Below are 19,625 nucleotides of genomic sequence, written 5' to 3'. Positions count from 1 at the left end.
GCTAAGTACTTAGTTTTTAACACTCTGCAGAGGTTTGTACACTTTACCCGCACGACTTAGTCAGCCCTTTTCCACCATGATGCTCATTTTGCTCAAATGGTTGGGAGAAGACTAAGACGAGACTATTTTCGGAAGTAAGGCCCTGAGCCCTCAGGACGGACCCGTACCAACCTACACATCTACATCTGCTCTGGTCACGTCGGGACAGGTCCCTACAACCTACTTAGTCAAGACAGAGCCCATATGACATGCGGCTGTACAAGAAGCTACTAAACATGAAACCTGTCCAATCTCTTTTGTTCCTGGGCGGCGGACTCCACCAATTTCACCGTGCAGACGCTCCACTTGTACCAATCCGCCCAGGTGTTTCATTCATCAAGTTGTTTTCATTTATAACAAAAATATATTTTTCTTCATCACATCTCATCATGATATCCCAACCACGTATCTAATAGCATGGCTAAGCAAAACTATCTACGATGGCAACTTAAGAGAAACTAGAGGAAATCCTAAGACTATAGGATTAGCATAGCATAGCATATACTTTGAAAACATCCTACACATGCAATATCTACTAAGTAAAAACTACATGCATAGAAAACATAGGACATGAGTGACACTTGCCTTTTGGTAGTTGATGATCATACATTTCTTGCAATCACACTCGTTGCACTCCGTACGATCTATATGATAAAGTAACACACAATAAACACACATTCCGACAACAACAAAATCAAACAAGGCCTACAACAAGTTGTTATTCATTTTTATTTTAGTTCTTGGATAAGGAAGATATGGCATGAGTCATGGCTTGCAAGATATGGCTTTGGAGATGGATTTGTGATATATTGAATTACTCAATTAACTCATTTATAAATTGAATAGTTCAATAAGCCAATAAGATTAAGTGGGCATGCGGTTGAATGCATGATAGGTGTCGGGATTTTGGTTCACGGATCCTAATGGATAACAAGGGTTTAACACATGGTATATGTAGTAGGGTTTCTCGACCTCACCGGAGCAAGGTGAAAGTCTAAAATAGGACATGTCACACTTTACTCAAATAACTCAGTCGTTATTTGAATAATATGAGCTAGGATATTATATTTTGAAGAGATGTGATCATGGAACAAGATGAAAGTGTCTAAATGATTTTGATATATGGGTTTGACTATAGGCTTCACTTTTGCAGAAATGAAATTAAGGAAATGCATCTGTAATGAAAATACTCAAATCCTCATGTTTGAATTTGAATAGTCGCAAAAGGGTTGAACTATTTTCGGTGTTTGTGCAAGTAGACATAGGGCATCAATGTGATCCATTTGCAAAAAGAATCACTTGATTTGGGTTTATAGAATTTGAGTTATGTCGAATACTCAAATTCACATATTCAAATTTGAATATTTGAACATTACTTGAAAGTAAGATTTCATATTTGTGTTCTACACATTTTTATGAGTTCAGGGGTATATTATTTTCTAATTTTGAGCTTGTACTTGTTTTTCTATAATTTTTATAAGATTAAACATGTCGCGGTTAAAATTTAATGTTGTACGAAAAGTTGTCAGAAAAAGTTTCTCGGATGGAAACACTTTCTACACGAAAGTTGTAGAGAATTTAATTACAAACTCAACAGTGAAAATCTCATCTAAAACCGAGGGGTATATTTTAAGATATGGAATTTTGAAGTTAAGCATAAGATATGAGCTAGCACATACAAGAACCGAATCGATCGGAAAGGTGTAAGTTGGCGGAAAGGTGTAAGTTGGTTGCTTTCTGATTGGCTGTTACTTTGATCTAATTTCAGCTGTTGTACCATGATCTGAGCGTAAAGAGTGGAAGGTAGCAGCAGCTCACCAGACACCAGCGGAGACGTCTAGGGCGCCGGTAAACACGCGCACGACGGCCGTGAGTTTGATGCTGACCTTGTCGTCGTTGGGGAGGACTCCGGGGTCTAGGAAGACGTGGACGGTGTGGAGGAAGACGAAGCGAATGACGACTACGTCCTTGGCAGTCCTCGGTAAAGCTGCTGGCGCCGGTGTCGAGCGGATGAAGCGGCAGTGGCGTCGGACGGCGACGCAAAAACAGAAACAAAACGGCGTTAAAACTTGTCCTGGAGGTAGGCTTAGATTAGGAGAGCACAATTGTCAAAGGGAATTGAGGTATAGACTACCGTATATGACATACCATCGAGATGAACTCCGATGATGTTACGGCTAACATCAATAATGCGAAGCGGCACCATGTCCAGGAAGTAGGCGACGTCGAGAAGAGTCTTCTGAGTCAGGGAAACATCACGATGATGACTCTGGACAACGAGATCTGACGATGAACTCGATTTTGGGGCTGAAGTTGGCATGAATGGTATGAGTTGTACAGGGGCTCTCTCGGAAAAGTTTGAGAACGAAAGAGATGGAGACGAATGAGAGATACATGATGCTCCTCTTAGTTCGCATGGATATGGTATGAGGAGTGAGATCGGAAGGTGTATGCCGACGGGTGACATTCGGTGCGTGACGCTGGTGCGAGAAATTAAGTCGACCAAGTGGGATATAAATTGTCTGAACGGATTCTTCAATGGATTTTCAATAACTTTCGTGTTTAACTCGAAGAGAAACGGCCACTATAATGGTGAGAATTAGGGAGATGAATTGGTAACCCCATGACCATGAATACTCACGTACGGCTTATGCCTGCACGAGGAGGAAGACGAGCGAGCGGCCGCGCTGGGTTCTGTTTCGCAAGTCTGATGGGCCAGAGAATGGGCCAAGAAAATCCGGCCCATTCTTTTTCCTGTTGGGTTAGATTTTTTTCTATTTCTCCGATTTATTTTCTAATTTTTTTATTTAGGTCTCTAAATCGATTCAAATAAATTCTGAAAAGTTGTATAATTTTAAAACAAAATTTTAGGACAATAAGGAACATATTTATTGACCATTTCATAAATACAAAAAAGATAATCTTATACACTTTGGCCTATGCGGCTACTTGGGCAATATTATCAAAGTAGGATTTAGGGCTTTTATTTTGTTAAAGAGTTTCATCTTATAAGTTCAAAGGCGTGAAAGAAAAAAACTTTGTTGAAAACATTTATGCACCCAAATTTGATGAAATCTCAATTTTGGGAAAATGTTTTTAACTACCACACAAAAGTTTAAATTCCCTGTGGAATTTAATTCAAGACAAACATCAAGCACATAATTTTATTTTTATTTGACATTCCAAAATTAGGAAAATTTTGGGATGTGACAGACTACCACCCTTAAAAGGAATCTCGTCCCCGAGATTCAGAGAAAGGCTAGAAAGCAGAGTTGGTTTAGGATATAGGTGGCTACCACCCTTAAAAGGAAATTTTGTAGGTAGTCTAGGTATTGGGTTATTACTCCACACATCCGGGGATATAACTTTACACTGGATCATCTTTCATGTCTTCCATGTCATCCATGTCTTCTAACTTCATTTCCAAATGGTGGATATTTATTCACATATCTTGATATTCTATACTCCTCAAGATGGTTTGTGGAGAACTTTCCTCTCCATAGGCTTAGATAAGATGGCTTTCAATCTACTTTTAACATTGAACGATCACTCTTTGGGTCAACCAGATGGCCAAGATGAGTAGGCTTCACGATATCCTACATCATGCTTCTTGTTGGCATCTTCGAAAGTCTTCCACTACACTTCAAAATTTAGGGTCATCATCACCGTATTCCTACGTTTGACAACACTTGTCTATTATTAAAGAGGATACCAAACTATGTTCCTAGGGTTCAAGCTTATGAACGTCGTCCCTCATATAGGTATGTCTCTCTAGATTCGCAAAGCCAACAATACAAGAGTGAATAATTAGAGTAGTAGGAATGGTGATCAATCCATCCAGCACCCAGATCATTACTCTGCACATGGTTTATTGAATCTCGCAATCTAACACTTGGTCAACCTCACTAGTTTGAAAAAAAAATCATGGGAGTTGAACCAATGTTCATGCCCCTTTTTTTAATTCAGTCGATTCCTAGCGATGGTTTTGCGTATCTCCCACTCTACGCTTCTTCATTTTGATTGGGAACCTCATTGTTGGAGTTGCTAATGGCGTGTTCTTCATGGCGACTTATCGAGAAAATACTTGTTTGGTTTGGGGTGTGGATGAGAATAGATAGAAAGAGTCTAAAGAAGGTTCCAACCCAAACACAGTAGATTAACGCAATTCATCTTACAAACAACATCTAACAAGCATCAATCAACATGGTTCAAACACAAACAAACTAGTATGGTCATACCACAATTTGGTAAGATCAATACTTTGTTACGATATCGTTGGTTCAATAAAAGAGAACTAATGGTGGTCTTTTCTATTTTCATATAAATTGCTTCAAGTTTCCTCTTCATTTTCCTCAATGTATCTTCGAGTGATTTGCATCAGAGTCTTTCTTCAAATTCTTCGTAGGTCTACCATGCAACACTTCTTGCAGAGTCGAAGAATATGATGCGAATCAGCACTCTTCACGCTTGACTGACACGGTCATCATAACTACTTCCTTTAAGCTTTTATAAGGTATGACATCTAAGGTAAAAGGAAATACTTTTGAAGGTGAAGTAGGAGAGAATACAAGAAGTAAAAAAAAATGCAAACTCTACTTTAGTAAAATAGGATAATATAGACTTTTAATCCTAGGGTCTTCCTATTACTAATCCAAACCTAGGGTCACGAACCTACGGTCAACACAATGCTCTGATACCATCTGTAGTGACCTCACCCGGTAGGGTGCCGATCCCTGTGCTTTATTGTGCTAGTCCCTGAATCAATCGCTAGCACACACAGTTTAAGATGTAATACCAAGAAACAAAGGTCTTTATTACATCGCATGATCCATATATACATAATGACTTACAAATTGCATAGCACAAGGCTAGCATTACATCGAGTTTTACAACGAATAAACATATAGCATGGAGTCCTTCATCTTCATGTGCCACGAGTGAGCATGTTGAGGATAGACTCGTATCCCTATTCGAACCTTACTCGTCGAAAATCCGCAACGGAGTAAAGTTACAGCCAAAAACATTTGGTCAATACTTTGAATGTATTGGCAAGATGTCACTATTTAGTGGACACAAATGGCGCCTAATACCTACATGCATATTTGGCTGGTGGAGTTTAGGCTCTCTGCAGAAAAGCGGGCATTTTCCCTACCTTTTGTAAACATCATTTGCCTTTGAAAATATAACCCTAAAAGCATGAACCCAAGTTCTCATCACGCTGGCTCACCAGGGATAGACACTAGAGTCCAGCTTAATGCTACCCAAGTTTACCCATCAAGTTTTATTATGAAATTGGGATGAGAGAGATCTTCCAACAGCTCCAGGTCCAATTGCTCAAAGTTGTCCGTAACCGGGGATACGTCTAAGTACTTAGTTTTTAACACTCTGCAGAGGTTTGTATACTTTACCCACACGACTTAGTCAGCCCTTTTCCACCATGATGCTCATTATGCTCAAATGGTTGGGAGAAGACTAAGACGAGACTATTTTCAGAAGTAAGGCCCTCAGCCCTCAGGACGGACCCGTACCAACCTACACATCTACATCTGCTGGTCACGTCGGGACAGGTCCCTACAACCTACTTAGTCAAGACAGAGCCCATATGACATGCGGCTGTACAAGAAGCTACTAAACATGAAACCTGTCCAATCTCTTTTGTTCTCGGGCGGCGGACCCCACCAATTTTCACCGTGCAGACGCTCCACTCGTACCAATCCGCCCAGGTGTTTCATTCATCAAGTTGTTTTCATTTATAACAAAAATATATTTTTCTTCATCACATCTCATCATGATATCCCAACCACGTATCTAATAGCATGGCTAAGCAAAACTACCTACGATGGCAACTTAAGAGAAACTAGAGGAAATCCTAAGACTATAGGATTAGCATAGCATAGCATATACTTTGAAAACATCCTACACATGCAATATTTACTAAGTAAAAACTACATGCATAGAAAACATAGGACATGAGTGACACTTGCCTTTTGGTAGTTGATGATCATACATTTCTTGCAATCACACTCGTTGCACTCCGTACGATCTATATGATAAAGTAACACACAATAAACACACATTCCGACAACAACAAAATCAAACAAGGCCTACAACAAGTTGTTATTCATTTTTATTTTAGTTCTTGGATAAGGAAGATATGGCATGAGTCATGGCTAGCAAGATATGGCTTTGGAGATGGATTTGTGATATATTGAATTACTCAATTAACTCATTTGTAAATTGAATAGTTCAATAAGCCAATAAGATTAAGTGGGCATGCGGTTGAATGCATGATAGGTGTCGGGATTTTGGTTCACGGATCCTAATGGATAACAAGGGTTTAACACATGGGATATGTAGTAGGGTTTCTCGACCTCACCGGAGCAAGGTGAAAGTCTAAAATAGGACATGTCACACTTTACTCAAATAACTCAGTCGTTATTTGAATAATATGAACTAGGATTATATTTTGAAGAGATGTGATCATGGAACAAGATGAAAGTGTCTAAATGATTTTGATATATGGGTTTGACTATAGGCTTCACTTTTGCAGAAATGAAATTAAGGAAATGCATCTGTAATGAAAATACTCAAATCCTCATGTTTGAATTTGAATACTCGCAAAAGGGTTGAACTATTTTCGGTGTTTGTGCAAGTAGACATAGGGCATCAATGTGATCCATTTGCAAAAAGAATCACTTGATTTGGGTTTATAGAATTTGAGTTATGTCGAATACTCAAATTCACATATTCAAATTTGAATATTTGAACATTGAGAATGGATTTTGTACACCCACGCATGGGTGTGGGTGTTTCCGTCACTGTCCATTGTGCTTTGAGATTCGGATAAAAGGAGGAGAGAGAAAGGAAGCTTTTCACCTACCATGGTGGACACGAATCTCGAGAAATAAATGGATGGTGACGGAAACACCCACACCCATGCGTGGGTGCACAAAAGTATTTCCATTTGAACATTACTTGAAAGTAAGATTTCATATTTGTGTTCTACACATTTTTATGAGTTCAGGGGTATATTATTTTCTAATTTTAAGCTCGTAATTGTTTTTCTATAATTTTTACAAGATTAAACATGTCGCGGTTAAAATTTAATGTTGTACGAAAAGTTGTCAGAAAAAGTTTCTCGGATGGAAACACTTTCTACACGAAAGTTGTAGAAAATTTAATTACAAACTCAACAGTGAAAATCTCATCTAAAACCGAGGGGTATATTTTAAGATATGGAATTTTGAAGTTAAGCATAAGATATGAGCTAGCACATAGCCACATACAAGAGCCGAATCGATCGGAAAGGTGTAAGTTGGCGGAAAGGTGTAAGTTGGTTGCTTTCTGATTGGCTGTTACTTTGATCTATTTTCAGCTGTTGTACCATGATCTGAGCGTAAAGAGTGGAAGGTAGCAGCAGCTCACCAGACACCAGCGGAGACGTCTAGGGCGCCGGTAAACACGCGCACGACGGCCGTGAGTTTGATGCTGACCTTGTCGTCGTTGGGGAGGACTCCGGGGTCTAGGAAGACGTGGACGGTGTGGAGGAAGACGAAGCGAATGACGACTACGTCCTTGGCAGTCCTCGGTAAAGCTGCTGGCGCCGGTGTCGAGCGGATGAAGCGGCAGTGGCGTCGGACGGCGACGCAAAAACAGAAACAAAACGGCGTTAAAACTTGTCCTGGAGGTAGGCTTAGATTAGGAGAGCACAATTGTCAAAGGGAATTGAGGTATAGACTACCGTATATGACATACCATCGAGATGAACTCCGATGATGTTACGGCTAACATCAATAATGCGAAGCGGCACCATGTCCAGGAGGTAGGCGACGTCGAGAAGAGTCTTTTGGGTCAGGGAAACATCACGATGATGACTCTGGACAACGAGATCTGACGATGAACTCGATTTTGGGGCTGAAGTTGGCATGAATGGTATGAGTTGTACAGGGGCTCTCTTGGAAAAGTTTGAGAACGAAAGAGATGGATACGAATGAGAGATACATGATGCTCCTCTTAGTTCGCATGGATATGGTATGAGGAGTGAGATCGGGAGGTGTATGCCGACGGGTGACATTCGGTGCGCGACGCTGGTGCGAGAAATTAAGTCGACCAAGTGGGATATAAATTGTCTGAACGGATTCTTCAATGGATTGTCAATAACTTTCGTGTTTAACTCGAAGAGAAACGGCTACTATAATGGTGAGAATTAGGGAGATGAATTGGTAACCCCATGACCATGAATACTCACGTACGGCTTATGCCTGCACGAGGAGGAAGACGAGCGAGCGGCCGCGCTGGGTTCTGTTTCGCAAGTCTGATGGGCCAGAGAATGGGCCAAGAAAATCCGGCCCATTCTTTTTCCTGTTTGGTTAGATTTTTTTTCTATTTCTCCGATTTATTTTCTAATTTTTTTATTTAGGTCTCTAAATCGATTCAAATAAATTCTGAAAAGTTGTATAATTTTAAAACAAAATTTTAGGACAATAAGGAACATATTTATTGACCATTTCATAAATACAAAAAAGATAATCTTATACACTTTGGCCTATGCGGCTACTTGGGCAATATTATCAAAGTAGGATTTAGGGATTTTATTTTGTTAAAGAGTTTCATCTTATAAGTTCAAAGGCGTGAAAGAAAAAAACTCTGTTGAAAACATTTATGCACCCAAATTTTATGAAATCTCAATTTTGGGAAAATGTTTTTAAGTACCACACAAAAGTTTAAATTCCCTGTGGAATTTAATTCAAGACAAACATCAAGCACATAATTTTATTTTTATTTGACATTCCAAAATTAGGAAAATTTTGGGATGTGACAGCTCTATACGGAAATCATGCATGAAATTGGTTCTTGTGAACTTGAAGATATTGATGTGGTTATTCGGCTAGCTAATAGAGAAACTATCTCTCCTATTGGTATTGTTCGAGATGTGGAAGTTCTATGTGGTAAGATTAAATATCCTGCTGACTTTTTGGTACTTGGTTCTGCTGCTAGTAAGTCTTGTTCTATTATTTTTGGTAGACCTTTTCTAAATACTTGTGGAGCTGTTATCGATTGCAAGAAGGAAAAAATTGTGACTAAATTTGCTGGTGAATCTTATGAGTTTAATTTCTCTAAATTTGCCAAAACTCCTTATAAAGCTGATTTGCCTAATAATGATTTTAGAGTTGAACAGTGTACGTCTATTGCTCTTGCTCCTAATAATCCTTTGCAGCAACATTTGGAGGATAGCGAGAGTGAAGTCTTTAGGGAAGAAAGGAAGGAGCTTGATGAAATTTTCCTTCGTCAACCTATTCTTAAACATGACTTGCTTGGTTGAAGATTTAGGTACAACACCACCACCAAAGGAAGATCCTGTTTTCGATTTGAAACCACTACCTGATAATCTTAAGTATGCTCATATTGATGATAAGAAAATATATCCTGTTATTATTAGTTCTAAGCTTTCAGAATTTGAAGAAAAAAGGTTATTGGAAATATTGAAGAAACATCGAGGAGCTATTGGCTACACTCTTGATGACTTGAAGGGGATTTCTCCCACTATTTGCCAACATGCTATCAACATGGAAGATGATGCAAAGCCTGTTGTTGAACATCAGCGTCGTCTAATTCCTAAGATGAAGGATGTGGTAAGGAATGAGGTATTAAAACTTCTTGAAGCAGGTATTATATATCCTATTGCTGATAGTAGATGGGTTAGTCTTGTGCATTGTGTTCCTAAGAAAGGAGGAATGACTGTTGTGGCTAATGATAATGATGAGTTCATCCGTCAAAGAGTAGTTGTAGGGTATAGAATGTGCATTGATTATCGAAAAGTGAATAAGGTTACTAAGAAAGATCATTACCCTTTACCCTTTATTGATCAAATGTTAGAAAGGTTGTCTAAAAATACTCATTTTTGCTTTCTTGATGGTTATTCTGGGTTCTCACAAATTGCTGTTCAAACTAAAGATCAAGAGAAAACCACTTTCACTTGTCCCTATGGAACTTATGCTTATAGACGTATGCCTTTGGGTTTATGTAATGCTCCTGCTACTTTTCAAAGATGCATGTCTGCTATTTTCATGGCTTTTGTGAGAATATTGTAGAGGTATTCATGGATGATTTTTCTGTCTATGGGAATTCTTTTGATAATTGTTTGCGAAACCTTGATAAAGTTTTGCAGAGATGTGAAGAAACTAACCTTGTTCTTAATTGGGAGAAATGCCACTTTATGGTTAATGAAGGAATTGTGTTGGGACATAAAATTTCCGAGAGAGGTATTGAAGTTGATAGAGCTAAAGTTGAAGCAATTGAGAAGATGCCCTATCCGAGGGATGTTAAAGGTATTCGTAGGGTTTTTGGTCATGCTGGGTTTTATAGGAGATTTATTAAAGATTTCTCCAAGATTTCAAAGCCTCTGACTAATCTTCTTCAAAAAGATGTACCTTTTGTTTTTGATGATGATTGTAAGGAAGCTTTTGAAACTCTAAAGAAAGCCTTAACAACTGCTCCTGTAGTTGAACCTCCCGATTGGAATTTACCTTTTGAAATTATGTGTGATGCTAGTGATTTTGTCGTAGGCGCTGTTCTTGGACAACGAGTAGATAAGAAATTGAATGTTATTCATTATGCTAGTAAGACTCTTGATGCTGCTCAAAGAAATTATGCTACAACTCGAAAAAGAATTATTAGTCTGTAGTATTTGCTTGTGACAAGTTTAGATCCTATATTGTTGATTCAAAAGTCACAATTCATACCGATCATGCTTGCAATTAGGTACCTTATGGAAAACAAAGATGCTAAGCCTAGGCTTATTAGATGGGTGCTTCTTTTGCAAGAATTTGATTTGCGTATTATAGATAGGAAAGGTGCTGATAATCCTGTTGTCGATAATTTATCTAGATTGGAAAATATTGCTTATGATCCTGTTCCTGTTAATGATAGTTTTCCAAATGAACAATTGGCTGTAATAAAGGTGAGCTCGCGAGATAGTCCTTGGTATGCTGATTATGCTAACTTTATTGTTTCCAAGTACTTGCCTCCAACCTTTTCAGCTCAGCAAAGGAGGAAATTCTTTTATGACTTGAGGCATTATTTTTGGGATGACCCACACTTATATAAAGAAGGAGTGGATGGTATTATGCGAAGATGTGTTCCCGAATATGAATGACAAGAGATATTAAGTAAGTGTCATGGTAGTGCTTATGGAGGACATCACGTCAGAGATAGAACTGCGCAAAAAGTTCTACAATCAGGTTTCTATTGGCCAACTCTCTTCAAAGATGCAAGAAAGTTTATTTTATCTTGTGATGAATGTCAAAGGGTTGGTAATATCTCCAGACGCAATGAAATGCCTATGAATTATACTCTTGTTATTGAACCATTCGATTGTTGGGGATTTGACTTCATGGGTCCTTTCCCTTCTTCAGAAGGTAACACTCATATACTTGTCGTTGTTGATTATGTTACTAAATGGGTGGTAGCTATACCCACAAAAAGTGCTGATGGTGAGGCTTCTTTAAAAATGCTTTTAGATATTATTTTTCCTAGATTTGGAGTACCTAGATATATTATGACTGATGGAGGTTCTCATTTTATTCATGGTGGTTTTAGAAAAACTCTTGCTAAATATGGTATTAATCATAGGATTGCTTCCGCTTATCATCCTCAAACTAGCGGGCAAGTAGAATTATCAAATAGAGAGATTAAAACTATTTTGGGAAAGACTGTTAATAAATCTAGAAAGAACTGGGCTAGTAAATTGAAGGAAGCACTATGGGCTTATAGAACTGCTTATAAAATCCTATGGGTATGTCACCTTACAAAATGGTTTATGGGAAAGCTTGTTGTAAGGGTATTTCACCCTTATCCATTATTTTGGTAACGATGTCACCGTGCTAAAGTATTTGGCCTAATATGTTTATAAGTACAATCTCAGGTATTAGGCAATGAGGCGTAAATGATGTATCAAAGGAACAAGAAGGCTAAAGGTGACCCCCCATTTCAACAACAATCAAAAAGGGGTTACAGGAGAAATCCGGTCACCTGCCCGGTCCAACCGGGCCAGGAACCGGCCAGTCCGGCATGGTGGCCGGTCAACCGGGCGGCAACCGGGCTCCAAAGGAGGAGCCAGCAGTTCCGGTTTGCGCCCGGTCAACCGGGCTCTCGACCGGCGGGTCCGGTGCTCCGTCCGGTCCACCGGGCGGCAACCGGGCGCCAACCGGCCGCCAACCGGAGGAGCTCCAGGACCAGCAAAAGGCGTCCGGTCTCTGGCCCGGTCAGACCGGCCTCTCCGCCGGGCTGTCCGGTCTGTGGCCCGGTCAGACCGGGTTCGTCGAGGAAAAGCTGAGGTGGCAAGTGGCAACGGCCATATTTCGAAGAACACTATAAATAGCCCTTCTCCTACCTCTAGACAGTTAGGCACTACACTACAAACTGTTCTTGAGCTCTCTCTCTCATACTCCATTGCTAGAAACACCAAAAGCCTCAGATCTCCCTCCTCCTCCACCCAAACTCAAATCCCTCCGGGGAATCATTAGAGGAGGACCCGATCTACCGTTCTACCAAGCCAAATCTCATTCCCCCTTGTATTCATTGAGAAGCTTGCTTCCTAGGGTTCCTTGGAAACCCTAGGTAGGCAAGAGAAGTCCGGAAGCATCCGGGCAGTGGATTTGCTCCGGGCAAGATTGTGAAGGTTTGGAGGCTACCTCAAAGTCTACCACAAGTGAGTGAGCTATTCCTTCGTGGGATAGGCTCCGGAGAATAGGGTGAGCCTTCGTGGCGCGGGAATCCTTCGTGGGACCTCCACTCCTCCAAACGTGACGTACCTTGTTGCAAAGCAAGGGAACACGGGAATACATCCTCGTCTCCGCGTGCTATCGGTTATCTCTAACCGAACTCCTTACTTGTGATTTAACCGCCTGTGAGAGCCTTCGTGCTCGAGTTAGTTGTATCCTCATATAGGTTGTTTCACCTAGTTTGCATTAGGCTCATCTTTATATTCCGCAAAGCCTAATATTGCAAAGAAAGAATTAAAATTTGTAGAAACCTATTCACCCCCCTCTAGGTTTACCATCTCTATACTTTCAATTGGTATCAGAGCCTGGACTCTTATTAAGGGCTTCACCGCCTTAAGAGTGAGATGGATAAACTCTTCGAGGGTCTAGATGAAGACTCTAACCTTTCGGTTAAAGAGATGAAGTCTAGATTCTTGGCATATGAGGCCGAGAAGAAGAAAAAGGAGGATGAGCTACAAAACCAAATGGCAGAAATGACTGCCATGCTTAAGAACCTAACTGCGGGTGGAACTTCTAGTGGGGCTTCGGTCTCTAAGGAGTCCTACCATGATGTTAACTATAACTATCCTAGAAACACTTCACCCATGCCTCATATAAACCATAGTGGGACCGTTCCCCATTACGATGGAACTCACTTTCCACATTGGAAATCTGCTATGGAATCTCATATTCGCAGCTGCAGTGTGGAGCTTTGGGAGCTCATTGTTCATGGACATCGGGAGCCACAAGATCCCACTCGGTTGACCTCCACCGAGTTCTACAACCGTCAACTCAATGCATCCGCACGTGACAAGATTAGAAGTGGCATCAACCGCAAGCTTCTTGATCAAGTCGATGACATTGTCTCCGCTAAAGAGTTGTGGGATCGGATCGTAGTACTACAAGAGGGAACCGATTTGATCCAATCAGCTCTCTATGAGACCGCAAAGCAAGAGGCCTACCAATTCATGATTCGAGATGGAGAATCCATATTTGATGCCTATGCTAGGCTTGGTGCTCGAAAGTAAGGGTCAAGGGACTTGGTGTTGAGAAGTACAATGACGGATTTGAGATGAACGAAGCCTTCATAAAATCCAAGGTCATTGCTATGATTGCCGTCAAACAAGAAGACACCAACCTTGGACTCAACTTGCAAATCATGACCAAGAGTGCCGATCTCAACTCCGATGATCTAGTCTCCTATGTGGCCGCCAATGAAAGCATGGCCAAAGCCGGAAAGAGGCTCAAGGCAATGAACCGTGTTGATGAAGCCTCACACAATCATGAAGCATCACACAACCTTGCTCTCAAAGCTAGAGCCGACCATGAAAGCAAAGAAGACTATGAGATTGAAGAAGATGAAGAGATGACTTCAACTAGTGACATTGCTACCGACTTTGCTTTCTTTGCCAAGAAGTACAAGGCAAAGTTCCCAATGCTCCTCAATGACAAGAAGAAGAAGAGAACTTGCTACAATTGTGATGAAGATAACCACTTTGCAAATGAGTGCCCTTATGAGAAAAGGGTAGACAAGCCAAAGTTCATCAAAGGGGTCAAGCCAAGATTGAAGCCGAACCCAATCAACGATCGGTACAAGAAGAACAAGGGAAGAGCTTTTGTTGGGGCCGAGTACTTGTCCGATGAAGAAGAGGAAGATGAGGAGAAGGAGGCCGGAGTGGCCGGTTTAGCATACTCTAAGCCCGGGTCACTCTTCACATATGACTACTCCAAAGATTACTCCACGGAGAATGATGTTGGCTCTTCCTTCATGGCAAGAACAACTCAAGATGATGACTCCGATGACTCTCCCTCCTCTCCAATCATTGGCTCTTGTCTTATGGCAAGGGAAACCAAGGTAATGGAACCTCCACCTTCCCTATCTAGTGTTCTTGATGATGAAAACGAAGATCAAGAAGAATTAACTATGCTTAAGGAACTCTATGATGTTAGATGCACCCTTCGTGGTGAAGCTCTTGTCAAGTTTGATTTCTTGATGGACTCACTCAAAGAAAAGGATGAGTCCATTGAGGAATTAGAATATCAATTGAATGAGAAGGAACGGAGATTCAATCTCCTAAGACAAGAGCTAAAAACCGAAAGGTGCATATCTCAAGGCCTTAAGCAACAAATTGAAACTTATGAACTTGATAAAGTTAAGGACCTAGAAACTATTGATAGGGCTCAATTATTGACCCAAGCGCTCAATGCTTCAAAGGAGGAGCTTGAAGTTGCTCATGCTTCTCTCACTAGGGATCTTGACCACCTTGAAAGAGCTAACAAGCTTGTCAAGGATGAGCTCAAGAAACTTGGAGAGAATCATGATCTACTTCAAGAATCCTACAAAAAGGCTCTTGGATCAATGAAGGATCCCATTGATGTTGAAAAGCTTGCTTGTTCCTCCATTTCCTTTACTAGTGAGCATGCTAAACTTGTTGAGGAACATGTTCGTTTACAAGAGGAACTTTCTTTGCATATTGAGACCAATGCATATCTTGAGTCCTTGGTGACCAAATATGGTCTTGACTATCATCCTAATGAATCTTCTTGTGAGCAAGCATCTATTCTTGAGGAAAATGTTAGGCTAACTGTCGTGGTATCGTCACGGCATATGCCATAGGGTGGCTAATCGAAGTGGTTCCTGAGGGATCTCACGGCGGTATCCGGAAGCGGGTATGGGCACGAGCGACACGGCGACGTACCCAGGTTCGAGGCCCTCCGGTGGAGGTAAAACCTCTACTCCTGCTATGAGTGTATATGATGATCACACAGTACAGTGGTGCTCCTAGAGCTGTGTCCGGCTGGCCCTGAGAGGCTAAGGGAGACGATGGTCTCTCTCACAGGGCAGATCTGCAGGTAGGTGAAAGCAATAAAATGATCGATCCCCTGCACGAGAGGGGGTAGCGCGGCTTATATAGGCACCGGCACTTTGCACATAAGACCCTATAGTCTACTAGCCGGCTTGGCCGGCTTCGGCTTCCGCTCCTTCCCGAGGCGGTGACGTCAGGAGTGGTTGAGCATCATGGCCTGTCCCATCCGGCTGCCACGGTCAGCGGTATGGAGGAGGTGTCCCTGTCGCCGTCAGCCACTGTGGCCGGTACGGATCGTCGTAAGCTTCTGACGGCCTGCGCGTGGCACTATTGCTCCACAGTGCCCCGCGCATTACGGAAGATGGAGTCAGCGTGGACTTTGGGAACCCGGATCACCAACCCGGTTCCTTCCAGTGCAAGACTCGCCAGCCTCGAGTCGGTCCGAGGTACAAACCCCGGTCGGATATGGCTTGTAGAAGCCGGCCCGGCCTACGGCATTGATGGCCGCAGCCGGGCCGACTAGGACCTAGAGCCAACCGGCTTCGGACCAGCCGGCCACGGCGCCGGCCGCTGCTCCTCAGCCGGCCTTTGCCGCGAGCCGGCCAGTGGCCAGCCGGCTGCTCCGCGTCCATTGCCCTATCCGGGGTCTTCCCCCCGACATTAGCCCCCGAAGCTGGCAAGGTCCTGCGTTTAGAAGGACCTAGGCAGGTTTTCCTGGCTTCTCGAATATATTAGACGGCACTTGGAGGGGCCGACTGAGAATTTCCATTCAGCCGGCTGCGCCCTCATCCGGCTCGTTCCTGCCGGCTGCTTCCCAGCCGGCCGCTTTTTACACTTGTACAGTTTTTGCTTTCTTGCAAGATCTGACGGCGCCTCCGCCTTGCTGATGAATTTTGGTTCGGGTGGAACTTTTGGTCCGGCTCCGGCTTGCGGCGCGCCGGAGCCTCCGCCGCCTCGGGTCCTGCGCCCGACTTGACGGGTCTGACGCCTGGCCCGTCGGTCTGTTTGTCTGGTCACATCAATGTTCCCCCGGATCCGGTGCGGTAGTGGGCGACGTGGTGTGGCCGTTTTCGGTAACCGTCGTGGACGTGGGAGGAGTTACGGCGCAGTTACGGCGCAGTAAATCCGGCGACGTGGGAGGAGTTACGGCCCACGACCGCCACTTGGAGGCCAACCGCCCGCGTCGGGTGGCTATAAATGCCGCGGGGGAGCGCCTCGAGGCGGCCACTTGCCATTTCTTCCTCCTCGCGCTCCTGCTTCCCTCCTCTGCGCGCTCGAGCTTGCTGTTGCTCCGGCGAACATCTTCCGCTGGCGAACTCCGGCGGGCGAATCTCCACCGATCCGCCGCCGCCACTCCGCCAATCCGGCGCCACGGGGCCGCGCGTCTCGACGGAGCGTCCTCAGCCGCCGCTGTCGCCGCCGCGATCGCAAGGTTCTTCCTCGCCGTTCAGCCTCTCCTGGTCATCTTCTTCCTCGACCTCGTCAATGGCGTCCCCCAGCGGATCGTGGAGGGGCTCCTACATGCGGGAGGACGACATCGAGCGCCTGGTACGCCTCCGGCGGATCCCGCAGTCGGTCATCACGCGGGTGCCCGGCGAGGAGACGGAGCCCGAGCCGAGGAACGGCGAGCGCGTCGTCTTCGGCGCGCACCTCGACCGCGGGCTGGGTCTGCCGGCCCGCCGTTCTTCCGGCAATTCCTCGACCACTTCGGCCTTCAGCCGCACCACCTGCCGGCCAACGCGTGCGTCCTCCTCGAGCTGCTTCGTAGCGTTCATGGAGGCTTACGCCGGCTTGTGGCCCGACATCGACTTCCGGAGCCGGCTCTTCTTCTTGAAGGCGCGGACCAACGACGGCCGCCGCGAGCCCGCGGCGCCGCCTCGATCTACACCCGGCCCGGTACGCCTTTCCCCAAGATCCCCACCGTCGACTCGGTGAAGAACTGGCAAATGTCATTCTTCTACGTGCGCAACGAGGGGGAGCTTGTCGACCGGATCAACCTGCCGGAGTTCAATCCGGCTCCTCCAGTCGGCCGGATCAACTGGAGCCACAACGCCCGCTCGACGGACCAGAACGCCGAGGTGAACCTGCTCTGGGATCTCCTGGCGACAGCCACCGCTGGCGGGCTGACTGCCGAAGATCTTCTCTGCACCATCGCCGAGCGCCGGGTGCTGCCGCTCCAGATGCGCACCCACAAGATCGGGCACATGTCCGGCCGGTTCGATCCGAACCGGACGTCCAAGGTGCCGCTCACCAAGGCCCAGGTGGCCAGCCGGGTGAACCACATCACCAAGGCGAACCTGGCGGAGGACTGGAGCTACGGGCTGGTGCCCCGCGACAGGAACCATCCACCGGCGCGGGTAAGCTTCGTGTCTTTGCCATTTTCCGGCTTGCGGCTGCGAGGCCGACTTCCTTTTTCTTCTGCCGACTTCCGGCTTGTCATATGCTCATGTTTTTTCTTTCTAGGTTTTTGAGCGCCAGAACGCCGAGGACGGCGACCTGGCGACGAAGAGGTGGACGCCGGATCTCGTCGATCCGGCTGACCAAGCCGGCGACCATGCCGGCGACGACGACCTGCCGCAGGCGCCTGATCTAGGCGGCCAGGGGGAGCACAATCCGCCCCCTTCACCAGAGCACCAGGAGGAGGAGGAGCCGGCGACGTCCGGCACGGGGCCAATCCCCGCCGTGCCTCTGCGCACGAGGCCGCCAAGCACCACGGCGACTTCGGCGCCCAAGGGCACGAAGAGAGCCGGCTCCACCGCCGCCGCGGAGTCGAGGGCGAAGAAACAGCGCCGGCATCAGCCGAAGAAGGTCCCGGAGCAAGCCGGGTGAGTTCTCTCTCGTTTTCTTGTTTGATTCCTTTTCTTTCCTTACTTTTGTGCTTATTGTCTTTCTGTTTATCCGGCTAGGGCCCCTATCAAGTTTGCCCAGGGCGGCGGCTCCCGGCAAGCTCCACGCGTGGTGTCGCCGCTTCCGCGCCAGAGGAGGGAGCAGACGCCACAGCCTTCCTCGCGCGCACCTACGCCGCCGCCGCCTGCGACAGGGGCGTCTTCCTTTGCCGTGCCGCTGGCCTCCGCGCCCGATCGCGGCACGCGGGTCGAGCCAACGCGGCAGCCGACGCTGGACGGCATGTTCCCGCGCCGGACACCTCTTCTGGACCCAGCCGCTGGGGCCGGGCGGGGCATGCCGCCTTCAGCCGGGGCCGGAGCCGGCGGGGCTGCTCCTAGGGCCCGGCGCCGGCAGGGCCGCGCCGCCTGCGGCCGGAGCCGGCAGCAGGCCCACCGTGGTGGAGTTGGACGAGAGTCCGGAGGGGGCGCCCCAGGCGCCGGAGACAACTGGGCCGGCTGGGCCATCCGCTGCGCCCGGAGCGACGCCGCCGCCGCAGCCGACGAGGGACGAGCCGACCGAGCGAGGAGCCGGCTAGGGACGAGCCGGCGCGCACGGAGGGCGCCGACTCGCGCGCGCTGGTGAGGACGGAGGGCGCAGCGGGCCCGTCTGAGGGCCTTCATGTGGCCAAGGGTGCCCGGCTGGTGGCTGTGCCGTCCGCCTCCGACTCCAGCTTCGGCTCGGCAGGAACCATGGAGAGGGCATGGCATCAGGCGAACTCCTGCGAGGTACTCAGCCGGGAGGGGCAGCCTGGCACGGCGCCCATGAAGATGCTTTTCTCCGGCTATCGCGCCAGCCTCAAGACCAAGGCCGCCGAGACCCTTGCCCGGTGGCGACGCCTGGAGGATGCTGAGAAGGTGTGTTTTCTTTTCTTCTGCGATTTTCTTGTCCTGGTAGCCCTCCGAGACGTGGGCCGGCTGCCTGAAGCCGGCTCAGGTTTCGTCTAAACAACTGATTCTTTCAGACGGTTGAGGAGCAGCGCACCCTCTTGTACAACCAGGTGGTGACCAGCTACCACCGGGCCAAGATCGAGCGGGCCGCCTTGGCTCGTGAGCTGGAGGTCGTCAAGGGTGAGCTCTACGCTTCTTCCGACTTGATGTCTTATTTTCTTTTTAATCTTGGTTGGCTGATATTT

This window comes from Lolium rigidum, chromosome 5, assembly GCF_022539505.1.
Source record: "Lolium rigidum isolate FL_2022 chromosome 5, APGP_CSIRO_Lrig_0.1, whole genome shotgun sequence".
In the NCBI taxonomy this organism is placed as follows: Eukaryota; Viridiplantae; Streptophyta; class Magnoliopsida; order Poales; family Poaceae; genus Lolium; species Lolium rigidum.
Note: the sequence above shows the minus strand (reverse complement) of the source record.